The sequence below is a fragment of the Gorilla gorilla genome, chromosome 18 (genome assembly GCF_029281585.2).
Source record: "Gorilla gorilla gorilla isolate KB3781 chromosome 18, NHGRI_mGorGor1-v2.1_pri, whole genome shotgun sequence".
NCBI classification, from domain to species: Eukaryota; Metazoa; Chordata; class Mammalia; order Primates; family Hominidae; genus Gorilla; species Gorilla gorilla.
The window spans coordinates 97,619,205-97,640,008 of record NC_073242.2 but is presented as its reverse complement, the minus strand read 5'-3'; the positions used below and the strand labels follow the sequence as shown (position 1 = coordinate 97,640,008).

Below are 20,804 nucleotides of genomic sequence, written 5' to 3'. Positions count from 1 at the left end.
GCCCCACGTCCCAATCTTACTGAGCAGGAATCTAAAGACCACATTAATGAGCAAACAGCCCAGAACAGCCGTCCGATTTTACAAGATTCCCCCAGGCAAGCATTAAATCCTCAGTCTCTACTGCCCTACCCCCATGCCCCAATGTGCTGCTGAGAGCGGATTTTTCATTCCTGCCAGCTGACTGTGTTCAGCAAATGTTTGTAAATGTCTGTGGCCGTGTCTCCTCCATGCTACGGTGAGCTTCCGCCCCCTGAAACTGTGTTTTCTGAGTCTTTTGTGTCTCCTAATGGTGCCTGGAACATTTTGCACATGATAAAGAACTCAAATAAAATGAACAATAAGCGTCCCCAACCAGCTAGAGCTTTTACGAGGCTCTCAGTGAAAACTCTGAACCACATCGGCGTCTGATAAAGGCAAACATCTGGAGATGCCAGTGGCAGATGCCCAATTATGCTGAGTCTAATGAATGGACACGGAGATATTTGGGGCTCAGCAGCAATCCTCAGCTGGACCTGCTGCTACTGAGGGCGACAGGCTTCCCTCTTTCCAGGCACCATCCTGGCCTTCAGAGGGCTGGAAACTTCTGCTCATCCACCACTAGCCCCAGCCATCCCAACCAGCCACTGCCACAAGATCTGCTGCCCCATCCCCAAGGAAGAGGAGGGCCAGGTTAAATTGATTTTCTCATTCACTTTTTTATTTCACAGAAATATCATATTTTCTACAAGAAAGTGTTAATTATACCACAGACACCATCAAATGGTACTAAGTGATAACTAAATGTTCAGAAGGTTGACATGTATATTATTTCAAGTAGCTTCATGATTTATTATCTAATTTAGATAAATGGCAAATGGTGATATCATGATAGCCCCCTTTTATTCTGGTTTACGCCTCATTGTTTCTGGGTATAGAATAAAATGAATCATCAAACAGCCCCACGGGAAAGACTGGCAGACTGGTTAAGGGCATAGGCTCTAGCATCAGACCCTTGGGGGTTCAACTGCCCACCCTGCTGTTGACCAAGGGCAAAAGCAGGGAGTGCTAAGGGTGTCTCAGAGGGGACAAGGTTGACGATCAAGTGAGATAAACCACTTGACAATGTTCAGCATCAGGAATGTGCTCCACCTGTGTTAGCTGGTACTAAGTCTGGGGTTAAGGGCGGACGACAGCTCTGGATTTCCACTCCAGGGGTCAGGCCCAGCTGAGAGGTGCATGCACCCACATCAGTCTCTGAATTGTACCCAGTGAGGAGGGGGCTTCACTCTGAAGGGGCAGTGACTGTGGCATGCCATCCTGTGGCCAGGTGGGCATTTCTTCAGGGCCTAAGCTGTGTTAACTTACATTTCTGAAAGAGGGAAAGGACTTTCAGGCTGAGACTTTTACACCAAGAAGTCACTATTTTCATCTGAGTATAGTGAGGCCCATGATGGGGGCAGAACACAAGGCCTCCCAGACAAAATTATTCTCTTTTTGTATTTTCTTTTCTTTTTCTTTTTCTTTTTTTTTTTTTTTTTTGAGACAGGGTCTTGCTCTGTCACCCAGGCTGAAGTGTGCAGGGGCACTATCATGGCTTCCTGCAGCCTGAACCCCTAGGGCTCAACCCCTACCTCAGCCTCCCAAGTAGCTGGGACCACAGGTGTGTGCCACCACGTGGGCTGATTTTTGTATTTTTTGTAGAGGTGGGGTTTTGCCACGTTGCCCAGGCTGGTCTCGAACTCCTGAGCTCAAGAGATCTGATTGCTTCAGCCTCCCAAAGTGCTGGGATTACAGGTGTGAGCAACCGCGTCCGGCCTGTGCATCTCTCTTAATGAAATCTGCCAAGGAAGCTGGCAAAGTCATGGAACCGTGTGGTCCAGGCCAGCAGGATGGAAGATACAGAGCAGCCATGAGTCCTGAGGCTGTGACCCAAGCCCTCATCAAAACACCTGCCTTGGGGGAAAAAACTCTGCTAGTAGAATAGGTGTCTACCAGCAGTCCCAAAAGCTATAGGTCCTAGAGGGCAGATGCCACAAATGATAAGGCCCCAAAGTTAAAAACAAAAGCAGCAGAAGAGGAAAAGTCCATTTTCCTCAAGTTACCAAATGCCCGGATATGCCCGGATAAGAGCCAGGTCCTACATCCGCTTGGCCCACAGGGCCTGGCAAGTCTGCACACATGTGCCTGGGGTTACAGAGAGAAAGTTCAGAGCTGCCCCATTTCTACTGCTGCCAAGGACAAGTCTCCCACACAGTGTTCCAAGTCACTGGAGTAGATCTGTCAAGTACCAGGGCCTTTTCATTTCCAATTTGGATGGAAAGATTTATTTTCTATGCTGTACTCCTGGAAACAGTGTTTCAGGCTGTCCTGATGCCCCAGCATCTATACAAAGATAACAGCCTCTGGGGGCTAGCACCTCAATGGCAGGTGGGCTGGGGGCACAGGTGACCCCTATCTCCTATCTGGGGAACCCCTGACAAGTCCCTTCAGACCTGCTTCTAAAGGTTGCTTGCCAGCCCCTCCTCACACCCCACCTCCTGCATACCCACCCTCACAATTGCTAAGCTGAGGCCCATGGAGATTCCAGGATAAAACAGAGAAAACAGCTGGGCATGGTGGCTCATACCTGGGAGGCCAAGGCAAGCGAATCCCTTGAGCCCAGGAGTTCAAGACCAGCCTGGGCAACATGATGAAACCCTGTCATGGTGGCTCACGCCTGTAATCTCAGCACTTTGGGAGGCTGAGGCGGGCAGATCACCTGAGGTCGGGAGTTCGAGACCAGCCTGACCGACATGGAGAAACCCCATCTCTACTAAAAATACAAAATTAGCCAGGCATGGTAGCACATGCCTGTAATCTCCAGCCTGGGCAACAAGAGCGAAACTCCGTCTCAAAAAAAAAAAAAAAAAAAAAAGTTAGCCGGGCGTGGTGGTGTGCACTGACTAGTCCCAGCTACTTGGGAGGCTGAGGTGGGAGGATCGCTTGAGCCCGAGAGGCAGAGGCTGCAGTGAGCCATGATGGCACCACTGCACAGAATGAGATCCTGTCAAAAAAAAAAGAAAGAAAGAAAAAAAGAAAACAGAGAAACAATGGCAGGGTTGTCATCCTGCCCACCATCCCAGCTGCGCCTCAGCCTCCCTGGGACCTGGCATTCCTGCAAAAGAATGTGCATGGGCTTTCTGACAGCTGGCCCCTCTGACTTCTGTGTGTGTGGTCACCCCTCTAGTCACAGGCACTCAGTAAGTGCTGTCACGCAAGAGTGGGGAGCTGTTCCCCTTCATTACAGAATATTTGTCAGGGTATTCTTCAACGCATGAGGCCCAGCCCTGGTTTTGAAATGAGCTGGGGTAAAATTATTGTGCAAACAATCAAACCTCAGCAAATCCATTCTAATTCATTTCATTTAAAACTTTTGTTTTCCATAAAGGATTAGGCTAGGAAAGAATTTAATCACATCAAATCCACTTCTAAAATGGTTACAGATCCCAGGATCAAGAGTAATGATTACAAAAAAAGAATAAAAATCCCTGGACATTGAGAACTCATGTTTGGTACTGAATTAGTCAAACCAGCCTTCCTGACGTCAAGAAGTAGCCTTCTTCCAGGACTAAGAAAACTGTATTTGTTGTTTTCAGGCATGAATGAAGGCAGAAATAGAGGTGAGGCCAGGCCAGGTCACTTGTCTTTATGCAGAGGTCAGTTCTGACCTGTAACAAATTTGTATTGGCATCTGCTCTGAGCCTGGCACTGTTCTTGGTGTCACAGATCCAACAGTGAACACAACAGACAGAATCCCTGTCCTCAGGGAGCTCGTGTTTCAGTGGAAGAAGAAAGAAAATATAGAAATGCATAATGAGTTAAGTGGTGATGTTTTGGAAAGAAAAATGAAGCAGGGAAGGGAATAGAGGGTGACAGGAGGCATTATTTGTACGGGATGGTCAGGGAAAGCTATCCCAAGGGGGTGATATTTGAAACAGGGACCTGAACAAAGTGAAGGAGGGAGCCACATCACATCTAAAATCAGAGCGTTACTGTAGGAACAAAGGCCCTGGGGCCAGAGGGAGCATGACACTCTGTGCTGCACCCTGACACAGTGTACAAATCCACTCTCCATACAAGACTAGCTCATCATCATTATAGAAATGAAGCTTCCCCTCCAGCAAGTCAGCAGGCACATCTCAGGCCCAACAAGCCCTTCTCAGCATCTTCCTGGAAGTCTCCTAATTCAGCATACACTGGTTTTTCAGGGAAATGACATTCCAGTTGGAGGTTGCATTCCTAAGAATTCCTAACTATTGAATGCATTCCAGCATCCAATCAGGAAAGGCACTGACCTGCCGTCACCTTGAACCTTGATTCTGTAGAACCTTGATTCCGTAGAACCTTGTTGCCTCTTTGTGGCTACCGCCTCTTTGAGTTTCCAGAGAATTGTCTGGTGTGGGCCTGGGGTCGCTGTTGGTCATCGGGGCTGGCAGTCAGGAAGGAGCGCTGAACATAAAGCCATGACAAATGAGGATAAACTTGAACACTCAGGCACAGCGCCCACCATGCTATATAACAAGTCACTACCAAACAGACCACCGGAAGGAGTCACCACGCCTTCCACCACCAGCATAAATGTACCCACTGACCTCATGTGGGCCCTGCTCTGTGGGACTCCTACAGCTTGTGCAAGATGAAAAGCCACACTGAGTTGAGTCATGACTCTGGCTTATTGCTTGTCCTCAGATTATGACAAATATGCACACAGAATCAATCCCTGCCTCCTGGCCCTCAGCACCCAGATGCAGCCCCCTTCCTAGGGCAGTATGTCACATACCTTCCCCATTTTATAGAGGAGAGAAATGGAAGCCTGCAGAGGTGAGGTGCTGTATCACTCAGGGTTCAATCAGGGAGGCAGAATACTACAAGTATAATGGAATCAGATTTTTATTCTAAGAATTAGACCTTATTAATTTTAAGAAGAGCCAGGGAAATGACAGTCTAAAAGGGAGAGAGATGTGACTCAGAGGAAGGTCACTAGCCAGCCGTGGCGTGGGTGAAGGAGAGTCGGAGCTTGCAGGGAGGTCCTGCTAAGGAAGGCTGGGTAGGATTCTGTAGAACCTTATTGCCTCTTTGTGGCTACCGCCTCTTTGAGTTTTCAGAGAATTGTCTGGTGTGGGCCTGGGGTCGCTGTTGGTCATCTGGGCTGGCAGTCGGGAAGGAGAGCTGAACATAAAGCCATGACAAGTGAGGATAAACTGGAAGCTGCTCTCCTCTTAGCCATTTGGCATGTTTGCCTTGCTGGGATTCTAAAGATCTGCGACGAAGGCATTTATATGGTCCTAGGTGCTTTAAGAAGGCTTCCAGAAAACCTGGTATGACAGCCTGCCTTGTACCTATGAAATTCCCCTGTTCTGGCCAGCACAGTGCCCTGAAACTTCCCCTTGCAATAAGAAGATTGAAGTTCCTGGAACCAGGCTATTGGTGTGGGGATCTCAGATAATTACCTTTTAGGCGAGGCCAGGATTCAGGGAGATTCTTGCACATGCCCTGTCCTACCTCCACCCTGACTCTAAAGCATGCTCCAAAGACAGGGCCCTGTCTTCAAACTCACCCCCTGTAACATCCCACTTACGCCCCAGCCCCTGCTGCCTCCTATACCCCTATCACCCCCAATTCCACTTCCAACCCCAACTGCCCAAACTCAAGTCTTGCATTTTCTACTCCCTACTGGGCATCACCACTGAGCTGGGCGGCAAAAACCTAAAAAATTGGCTCAGAAAAACTCCAGTGCCAGTGACATCAAGTCCAAATGTGTCAGCTACATGTTGAAGTGCTCCCTGCAACAGGATATGGCATGCCCCTCCCCTCAGCCACTGTGTTTCCCTCAGGTGGACTGGGGCAGAAAAAGGGTGAGACGCAGGGATGCTGTGGAAAGTGCCCAGACTTTGGAGCATGACAAATCGGAGCTCAAGTCCCAGTTCTGACACTCACTGATGCTGGCCTGGGTGGTTCATTCAAGACTCTGTACTTCTGTTTCACTGTCTGAGCTCTGAGGCCAGCACCTCATAGAGGGTGGCACTGGCAGTGCTCTGAAGGTGAGGGGTGGGGGTCAGGAGAAAAAAGTTCAATCCAGTGCAAAACTAGCAGATCCAATCACAAGCATCCAATAATCTGATTATTGTTTGGCTTCTGTGATCCCACAAACCACCACTTAGAAGAGAAATCCTCTCTCACTCAGAGCTGGCCAGAAGTTGCCATGTACCTGAACCCGGTTACACTCCTCAGCCACAGAAGGGGCTGGTATGACCGGCCCTGCCCACTGGGTGATTGCCCAGGTTTGGTTTTGAACAGAGCAGTGTTCCAGGTGTCTAGGCACCTTTGTCAGGGCTGGAGAGGCACAACCATGGCAGATCAAGGCTGCAGGGACACATGGCCAGTCTGAAACATGCCCCCATCTGTGTGTGGGACATACAAGTGTGTGTACTTGTAGCATATGGTACTAAAAAAGTTCATCTCTTCCACTTTTTATAAAACTGTCAGAAAGTGCAAGTTGAGGATTCTTGTCTGAGTCTAATCCAACCACTACTGTAGTCTAACCCATGGGCCAGCTTCTGTCCCTTGATAAATGTGACTTAGAACAACCATATTGAATTAGGAGCTGATTATATCTGATTTGCCCTGTAACAGGGTTAGGTCCATTTCCTGGGATATAGCAGAAGGGCCTGATGGTCACCAAGCTAATCCATAATTATCGTTTAAAATTACAGCCCAAATGGGTCATGCTGGCAAGGTCAGGGGGACACCCTAGCAGAGCTGGGCTGGACTCAACAAGAAACATCACAGTTTCCAGCACCTCCACAAAGCCCTTAACCCTTACCCAGGACCACATCACCCCCGACACGTATTTGAGGGTGGTTCCTTCTAGAGGCCACTTGGCAGAGGCAGGAAGTGGGACTAGGAGGCTCTGTGGCAGGATGGATTGAGAACAGCACTGGTTTTAGAGTCAGACAGACCTGGGTTCAAATCCCAGCTCCTCCACTGTGATCTTGGTAGCATGCTTTACCCCTCTGGGCCTCAGTTTCCTCATCTGTAAAATGGTGACTACAATAGTAGCTGCCCTGCTATGGGGTAGAGTGGAGAGGTGTGGTGACATCCACACTGGTGCCTGGGGAGGCATGAGGCTACGGAGAGAAGCTGGGCCCAGGCCAACTTGGCCTTAGCCCTGAGACAAGGCAGGGCTTTGGGTTTATCGTGGATGTCACTGATGTACTGTGTTTATAACAAGGGGCTCCTCTCTGGACATGATCACTACTGAAGCAAAGTCCATACCTGGCCACTGCTGCAGTCTTCCAAATGATGAGGACGAGGCAACCTGGCAGTCCAGGCGAGCAGCAGCTGATTGGGTTCCAAGTCATCCAGGAAGAATGGCCAGTGGGGGGTCTGACCATCATTCTTCCTTCCTCCCCACCCACCTGCCCCTACATTGCATCAGCTGCCTCTAGGGAGCCTGGGCCTCAAGGCTCCTTCTTTGTGGGTGTCCACAAGATGGGATGGATGGCACTTGGCTCTTGAAGGGGACCCCACAGGCCTAGAAGGGGTCCCTACTTCCCTCCATTCCAGGCAGCAGATGTACTGGGGGCATGGGGACAGCAGAGTTGTTCTCTTTACATCGAAGGCCTGTGGGACCAGGGGCTGACATTCATAAACGAAGCACAGTGGTGAGTGGACATGCTATGGGGCACCAGACCATGGGGCAGTGGGGGTAAGATGGTGGCTCCTCCTTCTCACCTTCTGACCTTTACCTTGAACCCAGAGCAGGAGCCAGGTAATAGGAGAAGCCAGAAGTCCCCATGTGGGGAAAATGGGACCTCACTGCACCGCCTAGCCAGTCCTGATTTTGAATCCTGAAGTGACCTCCCCCCAAGCCCACCCACAGGGACATTTTCTGGCTTCAGCATTTGAATGAGAGTCTGAGAACCCAGAGGTGTAGGCAGAGGCTGGGCAGGCCTGAGGAGGCCGGGAGGATTTGCTCTCTTTGTTCAGAGCCAACAACTACAGGCTCAGTGTTTTTAAATGTTTGAATCAACAGAGGGACTGTTTATCACTATTTTAAATAAGAAACGTAATTAGAGGTTAGTGAGTCCCCAGAGCTCCTGGCCACGATGTCAAAGGCTTCCTTGACCTGGAGCGGGGAACAGAATGAAAAGTGACCACAGACACACTCCACTTCGGTGTGCTCTGCCACAAATCCTGCCTGATGGGTGCTCCCACCAAGGCCCACAAGAGATTCTGTGGCTAATGGAATGGCGTTTCACATAGGTCCACGTTTTTCTCATTCCTAGGTGGCTTTTCTTTCTAAACTTGGGAACATGGAGATTCTATTTTAAGAGCATGAATTACTGTCCAATTTTAATATAACTAATGCAAACCAAAAACCAACTTTGAACTGAGGAAAGGAAACAAAAGCAATTTATGGGATAATTTTGTGTTCACATCCCTCAAGATTACTTGAGAACACTTGTCTGATGCATTTATTTCTGGTCAAGAAAAGTGAATCGCCAGCTTTTTGGTGGTTTCTGGAGAACAAGGTGAAGGTTGGCCACATCAGCCTGGAAGACTCCAGCTCGGCCACCTCAGGCCAGGATCCTCCTCGGGGCTCAAAGAGGTAGTGTCAGGAAGGTAAAAATAGCGCGAGGGATTCGGCACCAGCTTTCTGACACATGGTTTTCTCATCCCAGGGACTGCCACGTAGGGCCCTCCTTTTCCAGCTATTCTAAGTGAAAAAGAAAAAAGTAAGATTATTTGAGAACTAAATAAAAACAGTGCTATATTTTAAGCACCTTTTCTGTGATCTTCCTCCTTTCCCAAGTGCTCTTTTTGGCTCTTCTTTCCTCACCAAGCCAAAAATGGGATAAGCCCCAAGCTTCTGTCCTTGACCCCCTTTTTCCCTCCGCCTGTTCTCCCTGAGAACAACATCCACAGCTGCAGCTCCAGCAGGGGCCCAGGTGGCCACAGCCCTAGCACATTCCAGACGCCCACCCACCTCTTGGACTCCCTCCCTCCCTCCCTGACGAAGCCCCAACATCCCAGAACCAGATTCTGCATCTCCCTCTGGAAGGCTGCCTTTGGGGCATATTCCTCCCTGTGGTTGTCATCCCCTGGCCTTGCCTGTCTGCAGGTGGCCAGGACTGTTTGACATGTGACCCAGGTCCCAGACCCTCTAGAGGCCACCTCTGGGGTGGTGCCAGGAGCAATAGAGGCTCACTGTAGGAGGCCCTAAGACAAAGCACTGCCACCAGGGGAGGGGGGAAGGCTTCCTGAAGAGACCCCCCCTGCCCCCGCAAAAGGCCAGAAGATGAGGAGGAGCTAACCAAGCAAGGCATGGAATTCCAGGCTAGGGAAAGGCCCTCCTGGAGAGAGAACGGGACCAAGAAGGAAAGAGGAGAGCTCTAAGGACAGGATTGGCAAGAAGTGCGACAGGAGAGGAGGCAGATGTGGGGCATGGATTTTATCCTGGGGGCCATGAAAGAGTTCTCAGCTGGGAGGGTACCCAGGTGTGTACCTAGAAAGATCACTCTGGCTTCTGTATGGAGAACAAATGGAGGACGCAAGGCTGAAGGACACCAGGGAGAGACAATGGGCTTGACCGGGGTGTTCCCCGTCATCCCTCAGCCCCACAGCAGAACTCTACCTGGTTCCTGCTAGGTTTATACCTCCCAATCCCCACCAGCTCTCTGACCATTCAGATATCCAGGACAACAGGTGATGGATGAATTCACACTCCAGTGTTAAGAACAAATCATGGCAACATCCACCTTGAATCCCTCTGGGACAGAGGAGGAGGCAGGTAAGAGGGAAGGGTGGTGGCTAGCAAGACTTCCCAACCCCTGGGGTGTTCCTCCCTTACCTATGGGCACCTCCTGTGTATTAGAGAGCCCCATCGGTCAAAATGCTAACCAGGATGGGGCTGCAGATAAGTCTTGCTCACAGAATCTGTGCCACCCTCTGCTGTGTGACTGAGCAAGTCACTTATGCCCCTCCAAGCCTCAGTTTTCATCTCTGAGTACGGGATCAATAATACCTACCCTCCCCAGGCTGCTTAGGGGATGAAACAAGACGTTCTGCAGGGAATGCTCTGAACACAGTGCCTGGCACACAGTGGGTACCCCAAAACATTTTTTATATAATCATGTTGATGAAGATGATGATTCCAGTAAGCTATAGGCACTCACAACACACACGTGAGTTCACACAGCTTTTAAATTTCGAGTCTCCATGTTGCATTTTCGTTTTGTTTTCTTTTGTTTTACCACAAAGTAGCCTCATTGAGGCAATAGTTCAAACAATTGGGAGCAGTTTCTCACAGCTCCTGCTGTGCCCCCTGGTGTGTACAAAGGGAATCGAAACTTCTGGTGATGGACATGCCCGCCTGGCTAGAAATCACTTTATTGATTCCACCGAGGTTCCTGGAATGCCTGTCAGGGACTGGGCCCTGTGCTTGGAGCTCAGGGGGCTCTACGCTGCCAGTACAAAGCCCCAGGGTGTGAGACTGAGGGGAGGGGGTTGGAAGCTTTAGAGCTGAGCCTTGGAGGAGGGGTGTCAGGTGGACCACCAGGGTGTTCCAGACACAGGGTACAGCATGGGCAAAGGCATGGAGGCGTGAAAGAGCATGGTATGTTCCAGGAACAGTGAAAGCTAGAGGTCAGGGCCATCAGATCAAATCAGTGGGAGAAAGAGGGGCAGAAACGAGACTGAGGAGGGCAGGGTCTGGTCACTGGGGTCCTCAAGCCAGGCCAGGTAGAAGGATTGATCCTGGGGGTAGAGGGAGATCTGGAGATGCTGGACAAGGGCAGAATGAGCTCAGAGCTGCTGGTGGTGGGGATCACAGGCTTCAGCCCAATTAGGAGGGAAGGGGCTCAAAGCAGGCAAGACAGGAGGAGGCCCTGGTAGCGGTGACAGCCATGGAGGGGTTGGGAGTAGGGATTAGAAATGGACTCAAGAACTAGGAGTAATTGGCCTTGACTCTGGACAGGACACTTGGGGCTAAGGGAGGGGCCAAGGACAGAGTAGACAACTAGGGGCTACACCCGCTGAGGCTGGAAGGGCAGGGCTGGGCTGCCCAGGCCAGGCACACTGAGTTGAGGCACCCCTGGGACAGGACTCTGCTCCCTGCCTTCCCTCAACAACTTTCAGTCTGTTTTTCTCTCTTCTTTAACTGCCACAATAGGAAACCAAGGTCTTTTTTATTGTTTGATATATTCCTCATTTTTAATTTAAAAAAAAGAGTAAGTGAAATGTTTTCTATTTCCTTCTCAAACAGAAAAGCAACATTACCTATACACATAGTGTCTCATGTATAGGAATGTCTAGATTTTACTTTTCCCTTGATGTATTTTTTTAAGACAGTTTAGGCACCGGGATGAAACTTAGAGCTGTCTGTCACCTTGGTGCTCAGCTAGCTGCCACTCAGGGTCACCCCTTAAGTGGGCCCAGGCTAGGGCGGCCACAGGCCTGAGCTCACCTGCCCCGTCTCAGGCTCATTGCTCAATGGCTTGAGGTGAACTGGGACATGACGGCTATGGGACTGAGGTCTTCCCTCAAGGCCAGAGGGCACGCTTTAAACCCTGGAGATGATGACATTTTGATAAAGTTTAAAAAAACTATTTCACTTGGCAAGACAAACAGCTAATAAAATAGAATCTTTTTTGGTAACCACCCATACACCAATCAATCTGTCACTCGAAAAACTAGTTCCCAAGAAGTGTGAAATGAGGCCACTCTGGAGTTCTGTGGGAACAGAGAGCCCCTGAAAAGCCTTCCTCTCGACCAGATTACAGTTGCCACCCAACAAACGGAAAATCTCTGATTCTGAGCACAGGAAATACACAGCTAATTAGTTGCTCAATCAATACTGACTTTTGGAAGGTGAGCCATGAGGCTGGGGGTCACTGTTACACTGTTTATGTGCCCCTAGTCCACACTATCACCTATAACCCTGCCTCTTTTTTTTTTTTCAATTCCAGCCCCCTTGGGAAAGATATATATATAAGCATTTCCCACCCAGGGGGGCTAGCCAAGGGAGTGATGCCACAGGGGCCTCTTCTGCACTGCAGCCATTCAAGCAACAATTTAAAACAAAGGGTCATTCAACACCACCAACAAAAATCAATAGGACAAGCCTCAGTCATAAAACACATCTCTGTGCCCACCTGAGGCCACCATTGGAATGAGATTTCACCTCACTCACTGTCTCTGTATCTCCAACTCTGCCTGATGGCCTCTTGTTTTTTCTGTTTTCCCTTAGCTCTAATTCCCTATTTAAACAAACAGCAAAAAAAGTCTCATATTGTGCATAGGATACAGTTTAAGTTATCTTAAATCTTTTGGGGAACAAGAGAAAATAAATGATAAATAATCAGAACCCGCCCAAAGCAGCTGTGACTGAAGAATTCTGAATCCTGCTGCACTAAACTTAGAAGGAAAGCAGACAGCTGCAAGTGCTAAATGATGAGCAGCAGTGTCTGCATGCAGTAGGTGCCTAATAAATTTCAATTAATTTGTTTTTTAAATGATGGAATCTGAAGGAACAAATAAGAGGAACTGGATAATAACTACTTTGAAAGAAATAAATGACAACAACAACAAAATACTAACAGAAACAGATCAGAAAAAATAATAGCTGTAATTCCATGGTGAAAATTATAAAAGAATTACACCTGGAAGTAGTAATTGGCATTAACAGAAACAAATACAACAAAGAAATTAGTGATGTTGAGGATAAGGTAAGACATGAAACCTAAAATGTAGACAAAGAAAACAGAGGAGAAAATAACTGATTTGGAAAATGGAAAATGGTATCACAGCCCTAAAGTAGGCCTAGAAGAGAGAGACGAATGGATGAGGAACACATAAAGGAGACATCAGGAAAGAAATAATATAAGAAAAGTTTCCAGAAATGAAAAAACAGCTCAGCCTAGAACTAAAGAAAACACACTGTGCCTTTCAAGTTCAACTCTGTGGGAAAGACATAAGCATTTGCTAGTGTAAATTTTGAATTATAAATTATCCAACAAGCTGAAGTGAAGGGAGATATGTTCTTCTGAAATTGGTAAGAATGACAAGAGAACTGACATCACAAATATTAAAGACAAAATGAGCCTCAAAAAACTGTGCAATTCTGACTGCACAAGTAGATTCTAACCACATCAGTTATGCTCCTAAACAAGACTTGTTCTCTACAAGTAGGGGAAAGCAAAGTCTTCTAAAAATTGGGGGAAAGTTGTGCACAATTATACTTTTTTAAAGCAAAGGAGAGTATCTGATTTTTACAAAAATATAAAAGACAAAATCTATCTTATATAACAAGAAATTAGAATTAGAATGGACCAATTGAAGAAGAAAGAAAGAATAAGTGATCTGACAAAATGTAGTCACTCCCAAGAGTCCGCCTACACTCTAATATTCTCAAACCTGCTCCAATCCAGACCTCAACTCTGAGTTCTGGGTCTGAAGATCCAAATTCTGTCTGGACATGTCTATGCAAATGTCCCCCAGCACCACAAACTCTGCCTTCACCCATTCACCCACCCCCACTGCCAGTGAGCAACTTCACTAGCCATACAGTTACCTGAACCAGGAGACCTCTGAATAAATTCCTGGTCCATTTTCCTTTTTGTTTTTTTTTGTTTTTGAGACAGAATCTTGTGCTCTATTGCCCAGGCTGGAGTACAGTGGTGCTATCTCAGCTCACTGCAACATTGACCTCCTGGGTTCAAGCGATTCCCTGGCTTAGCCTCCTAAGTAGCTGGGACTACAGGCTCACACCACCACACCCGGCTAATTTTTGTGTTTTTACTAGAGATGGGGTTTTACCATGTTGGCCATGCTAGTCTTGAACTCCTGACCTCAAGAGATCTGCCTTCCTCGGCCTCCCAAAGTTCTGGGATTACAGGCATGAGCCACCATGCCCAGCCTCCTGGTCCATTTTCATGTTACCCAGGTACCCCTTGGTCCCCATCCATTTGTATAAGTCTGTTTGGGCTACCATAACAAAATACCATAGACTGGGTGGCTTAAACAACTGAAATTTAGTTTCTTACAGGTTAGAGGCTAGAAGTCTGAGATCAATGTTCTGGCTGATTCAGTTTCTAGTAAGGGCTGTCTTCCGGGCTTGTAGACAGCCACCTTCTCGCTAAGTCCGCATATGGCTTTTCCTTGGTACATGTGAGCACTTTGGCATCTTTTTTTTTTTTTTTTTTTTTTTTTTTTCCAGACAGCGTCTCATTCTGTCACACAATCTCAGCTCACTGCAACCTCCACCTCCCGGGCTCAAGTGTGCCTCAGCCTCCTGAGTAACTGGGACTACAGGCGCACATCACCATACCCGGCTAATTTTTGTCTTTTTAGTAGAAACAGAGTTTCGCATGTTGGCCAGGCTGGTCTCTAACTCTTGGCCTCAGGTGATCCTCCTACCTTTGGCCTCCCAAAGTGCTAGGATTACAGGCGTGAGCCACCGCACCTGGCCTGGCATCTCTTCTTATAAGAACGCTAATGTTATCAGATCAGGGGCCCATCCTTATGACCACCTTTAAACTTGATTACAAATGCTCCTCAACTTCTCAGGGTTACATCCCTATATGCCCATTCTGTGTTGAAAATACAGTTCCTTGAAAATGCATTTAATACACCTAAACTAGCAAACATTATAGCTTAACCTAGCCTACATTAAACATGTTCAAAACACTCACATTAGCTTACAGTTGGGCAAAATCATCTAACAAAGTCTGTTTTATAATAACTACTAACATTTTATAATAAAAAATTAAAATAATAAAAAGAAAAGGTCAAAATTCAAGGTACAATTTCTATGGAATGTCTATTACTTTTGCACCATTGAAAAGTTGAAAAATCTTGGCCAGGCACAGTGGCTTATGCTTGTAATCCCAGCACTCTTGAAGGCCAAGGCGGGCAGATCACCTGAGGTCAGAATTTCGAGGCCGGCCTGGCCCACGTGGTGAAACCCTGTCTCTACTAAAAATACAACAATTAGCTGGACATGGTGGTGGGCACCTGTAATCCCACCTACTCGGGAGGCTGAGGCACAAGAACCACTTGAACCTGGGAGGTGGAGGTTGCAGTGAGCCAAGATGGCACCACTGCACTCCAGTATGGGTAACAGAGTGAGACTTTGTCTCAAAAAAGAAAAAAAGAAAAGTTGAAAATTCTTAAGTCGCACCATCGTTAAGTCAGAGACCATCTATACTTCCTTAGAGCCTCCATCTGCAAATGCAGCCACACAGTGGGTTTAGGGCTTCAACATATAAATTTGTTGGGGACACAAACATTCAGTTCATAACACCATTCTACCCTCTTAGATGTCCCCCAGATATGTGACCCTTCTCTCTTCCCACTGCCTTGGCCCTGCCATCTCCTTGCTTTGCCAACTGCACTGGCCTTCCTGCTTGTCTCCCCTCCTGCCTACCCCATGCTCCCTGTAGAATTATCTTTCCAAATGGATAACTGATCACTGAATACCTACAAAGAGTTGTCACCAATATCATCTCATCTAATTCTCCCAACAGCCTTGCAAAGTAGTAGAAACCCAAGGCTCAGAGAGACTAAGTGAAGGCCCAGTGTTGCCCAGGGCCAGATTTGAACCTAGATTGGACTCTGAAGTGCACAGTCTTTCCAAGTGTGTCTCCCACCTTTGTAGTCCAAACTTCTGAAAGGATGTCAGGTCCACAATATACACAATAATTAATGACTGGCAGATGAATGGGCTTCATATGTAATCATATCTCCAACTTCATCTTCTTCAGTATTTACAGTCAAGTTGATCTCCCTTCTGAGTCCAACTAACAGAGATCCAGGCCCTCTGTTTTGCTGCTTCTTTGGGGGAAATGAGGAATTAACATTTTGTTAATCAAAATCAAAATGTGTACTTTCCTGTTAAAGACAACTCCCTCATGTGACTTCAATTATTTACTAGCAGAGTTACTTGCACTTTTAAGGGCAGAATTTTTTCAAGCATAAAATGACGAACTACAGCTTTGTCTTAATTCCCCATTAGCTTATGTCCTAATCTTTGTTCACTGAGGTGGGGGCACTGTCCCACTCACTGGAAGATCAAGTTGAACCAACCACTCACCACCCTGTAGTGTTACTTGGAGATCTAGGAGGTTTGAAGGGTAGCTCCTCTCACCAGCCATCCCTAGCAGCTACTCTAGGATACTTCTGCACCTCTCCCCCAGGGTCTCACCCAAATGCAGACAGGCTGCCTGACCATGCCTGTCCAACCATGGCACCCTCCTTGCCTTGGTGGTGTTGTCAGAGGTGTTTGAACCGGGGCAACTCCATCTTGAATAGGTGCTGGGTAAAATGAGGCTGAGATGTGCTGGGCTGCATTCCCAGAAGGTTAGGAATTCTTATTCTTTGTTTGTTTATTTTGAGACAGGTCTCACTTTGTCACCCAAGCTGGAGTGCAGTGGCGCCATCACAGCTCACTGCAGCCTTGAACTCCTGGGCTCCCGCGATCTTCCCACTTCAGCAGCGCAAGTAGCTGGGACCACAGGCATGCACCACCACACTCAGCTAGTTTTTGTATATTTTTTAGAGACAGGGTTTCACCATGTTACCCAGGCTGGTTTCAAATTCCTGAGCTCAAGAGATCTGCCTGCCTAAGCCTCCAAAGTGCTGGGATTACAGGCGTCAGCCACCACATCCAGCCTAGGTTAGGCATTCTTAGTCACAGGATGAGATAGGAGGTCAGCACAAGATACAGGTCACAAAGACTCCGCTGATGAAAACAGGATGCAGTAAAGAAGCTAGCCAAAACCTGCCAAAAGCAAGATGGTGAACAAAACAACCTCTGGTTGTCCTCACTGCTCATTATATGCTAATTATAATGCATTAGCATGCCAAAAGACACTCCCACCAGCGCCGTGACAGTTTACAAATGCCAGGGCAATGTTCCAGAAGTCACCCTTGGTTTTATATGGTCTAAAAAGGAGAGGAACCCTCAGTTTCAGGAATTGCCCACCCCCTTCCTGGAAAACGCATAAATAATCCACCCCTCGTTTAGCACACGATCAAGAAATAACCATAAAAATAGCCAACCAGCACGCTCTGGGCTGCTCTGTCAATGAGGTAGCCATCCTTCTGTTTCTTCTCTAATGAACTTGCTTTCACTTTACTGCGTGGACTCACCCTGAACTCTTTCCTGTGCAAGGTCCCAGAACCCTTTCTTGAGGTCTGGATCAGGACCCCTTTCCCATAACACTGGGGACTTAAAAGTAACCCCTTCACTAGGGTTCAGTCAAGATTTTTCCCCAAGGTGAGCAGCTGCTCTTCACTCTCACTCACCCCAAACTTCAACTGTAGCATGAGGCTGGGAGGCCCCAGGTCTGCATGAGGTCTGACACTGACAGTCAGATGGAAGGCTGTGTGACTTTGGGTACATTACTAAACCTCTAGGCTCCAGCCTCATCGAAGGTACCTGGCCCCAGTATCACCATGTGGGTAAATAAATCAACCTCCTAGGTGCCCTTTGCAAACATTATTTCTGGACCTGTGAAGTCAGTGTTATCCTCATTTTAAGAAGGCAGCAACTGAGGCTTGGAGAGAGGCCCCAGGGAACAGGTCCATCCATCTCCACAGCTGGTTCTGCTACAAAGGAAAGGTGGAGGTATCCAGGAAACTGACCAAGCTCAGTGCATCTAGGGACATCTCCCGTGGAGCTGCACATCCATCAGGGGTCACCCCAGGTACTGGTCTGTGGTCTTGGGGCCTGTGGGATTGAGGCCTCCTGGTGGACAGGCAGGCAGGCAGGAGCGTGCTTGGGACCACTGCTGGCTCCAGACACTGCCTTGCTGTGCTAGGTAAACGGCCCACTTTCCACACCCACACCCCAGGCCCTCCCTGCTCTGCTCCTACTGCCTATTTAAGCCAGAGGCCTGACTCGGCCCAGGCACAAGCCAGCTGCTGGAGCCAGGAGAGCAGCACTGCAGGCCCTGCTCAGCCGGGATGAAAGGTTCTTCTGTTTCACCATTTCCTACCGGTGCGTTTTGAACGATGATGCTGAGCAGGGTTGGAGGCAGGAGCTGATTCTGCTCGCCTGGGAGTATATTGAGATGGGTAGCTGGCAGAGGGAGGCTCTGATTGAATTTTTCCCATTTCTAATCCCTGACTTGATGTGATCTTATTCTCAAAGAGGGAAAAAGTCTGTGGTTCATGAAAGGATAGGGGGACAGCAAGCATATTTCAAAGCAAGGCCTGGCTCAGAATATCAATGATCTGACATGTTTCTCTTTTCTTTGAGAAAAGAGAAGGGCCTATAATTTCAAGGTTGTCGAGATTCCATTTCCCCTCAGGAACCCCTCCCTAAATAGTCAGTTCTTGTCATTTAATTCTATTTTGAAAAAAACATGCAGGGATTTTTCAGAAGAGTTGGTGCGGCATGGGAGTGGGGTGGAGAGTGGGGAGGGGGCTGTGCAGCTGGTGGGGGACACTTTGGGAAATGTCGGAGGCCAAAGATCCTGCTTGACAAACTTCTCACTCAGGGATGAGAGGTGAGCTCCTCCCCACTTAGAGAGAGGGCAGTGGGGGCTGGGAGTCACACAGGCCCAAATGGCTCAGGAGTGGCCTGCCTCCTTTATGTCTAATGCCAGATGCTTGTGAGCCTGTGGCCTGGGTCAGGTCAGCCCAGCAAGAGGGTGAAGGACAGAGGTGCATGCAGGTTGTCAGCCAACTGTGGGTGAAGAGGCAGAACTCCCAGGGACAGAGGACAGGCCGGGACAGCAGGTCACCCTCTGCTTCCCGGCAGGCTGGACTCCCCAGGCTATGGGTGGGGAGGGATCCTGCCAGGTACTTGGCTCTGAGGGCAAAAGCCAGGGTGTCCACATGAACATAAGGGCTCCTGGGGAAGCCAGGTCACCACGTGCAGAGCGTAGGCCTGGGGGGCTCTGGCTTCCTTCTTCCCACTCTGATCTGGCAATATCAAGTGCCGGTGCTCATTTGGTCCTGGCTGTGGCCATCCAAGATCTTGTAGTGGCCCCTAATGTTACAGAGGAGGGAGCCTCTGAGGCTCAGAAGTTAAATGACTTGCCCAAGACTGATGGCCTAGACCAGAACCGGGTCTCATTAGAGCCCAAGCCTTTTCTGTGCAAATTCCTAGTGAGAAGGGAGCCAACTGTTTGCCGCGGAGGAGACGCTGCTGCCAGCACTGCTGCTACATCTTCAGCTAGGGGACAGAGAATGGACAGGGCCTTGGCTTTCAGATTCTTCTGAAACACTTAGTTTGGGTGATTTGCAAAATAAGTGTACCTAAGGGATGGGGTGTGAAGAGTGATAGGTCACCCTACTCTGGATGGAGGGGTGGTGAGAGGGCTTTGGGCCGGGCCATGGGACTGGCTTAAGAAGGTGGAGCATGCAAGGACAGCCCTGGCTGTGCTGGGCATTGGGCAGGCGGGTGCTGAACTTGAAAGCAGAGACTGGGCCTGAGACAGGGGGCGGGCCCCGGAGCCAAGGATTCGGCAGGTTAGTAGGGACGAGGCCTGGGACTGGGCCAACGGGCTCAGAGAGCTGCCTGGGGCCAGGGATCAGGGGCGGGGCCAGCACCTGAGGCCAGGGGCGGGACTAGCGGGCAAGGGCGGGGACTACAAACTGGGACTGGGGCCCAAGTGTGGAGGGCAGTGTCCCCAGGGCATAGTGCCAGGATCCCTCACCTCAGTCAGCAAGGGGAGCCAGTGACATCGTGTCCAAAGGCCTAGGGTCACATGAGTTCCCTCCCAGCTGTCTCCTCCAAAGACCCCGCTGGGTTCACCAAGTGTCCCGCTGAGCCTCCCTTCCACTGACCTGCTCCCCCTTAGATAAGGGGGAGCCACCAAATCCCTTTGGTTCCTCTCAATGTTGCTCTTCCTCCCCTAATCCACCCCATCCTGGTGGCCACTGTCCCTCTTCCCTGGCCAGGGTTCAGCTCTCCCCTACCCTCAGTATCTTAGGGAAGCAGAGATTGCACAAAGCTCCCAAAGCTCTGATTGTTCTGGTTCTAACTATCAGATTAAACCTGGGCCCTGCAGCTGGAGCTTTTGAATTCACCTCTTCCCCACTCTCCACCTTCACCCCGCACCCCCTGCGCCTGGCCTGGGTCCCAGTGTCGACGTGGAGGGCTCATCCATCCCACCCTCAGAGTCCTCTCCTCTTGGCAACCCTCCTCCCTGAAAATCTGTCACACAAACCTCGGGCCCCACCCACTGGGGCTGCACTTCGTCCACTGGAACTGCCGGGCACACACCCTCGCCCTGGCGACGTGGAGGGTGTGGCAGTGCCTCTGGCCGCAGGTGAGGCCCCTTGGTCTTTGTACCTGGCTCACCTGTTCTGGGCTGCTCGGTGGCTGTGAGGTGAGCTCTGGAGATTGTTCCGGGCACCCCTGTGAACTGCTCATCTCCTTTCAGGTCTGCGGTGACAGCTCTTCTTCAGAGAGAAGGACAACAAGGTCCCAGTGGCCCCTCCTCAGGTAAAACCAAGGCTTCTGGAACCAGAGGGGTGGGGTGGGGGTGAGTAAGGGAGTGCTCCAAGCCTTTCCTCATGGGCTACTTGTTAGTATTTTTATAAAGAGATGCTGTGTGAGATTAAGAAAAGGCTCTCCTGCTTGTTAAAATGTTTGAAAACCACAGCTCTGGGGTAAGCAATCTGGAGCTGGCCATCTGGGTCCCATCCTGAACCTGACTCAAGCGGAGTGCAATACACCCAATCTATGGAGAAAACAATAACTCCCTCAATATATGGGAAAAGGATTTGAAGCAGCACTTCATAAAAGGAATACAAATTAAGCATCCTGAAAA

The 20,804-nt window shown here is 49.0% G+C and overlaps 1 protein-coding gene across 3 annotated transcripts in view; it reads left to right on the top strand.

The window, feature by feature from the left end:
- SMPD3 (sphingomyelin phosphodiesterase 3) overlaps window positions 1–20,804 on the top strand; it is a 90,235-nt gene that overhangs the window by 41,495 nt on the left and 27,936 nt on the right. For 2 of the 3 annotated variants that reach the window (XM_031002778.3, XM_031002776.3), the window contains exon 2: window positions 20,415–20,476. The exons of the other annotated variant lie outside the window; for it this stretch is intronic. The gene's annotated coding sequence lies outside the window, so the exon portion shown is untranslated. The remainder of the gene's footprint in view (window positions 1–20,414; window positions 20,477–20,804) is intronic. 3 annotated transcript variants of the gene reach the window in all.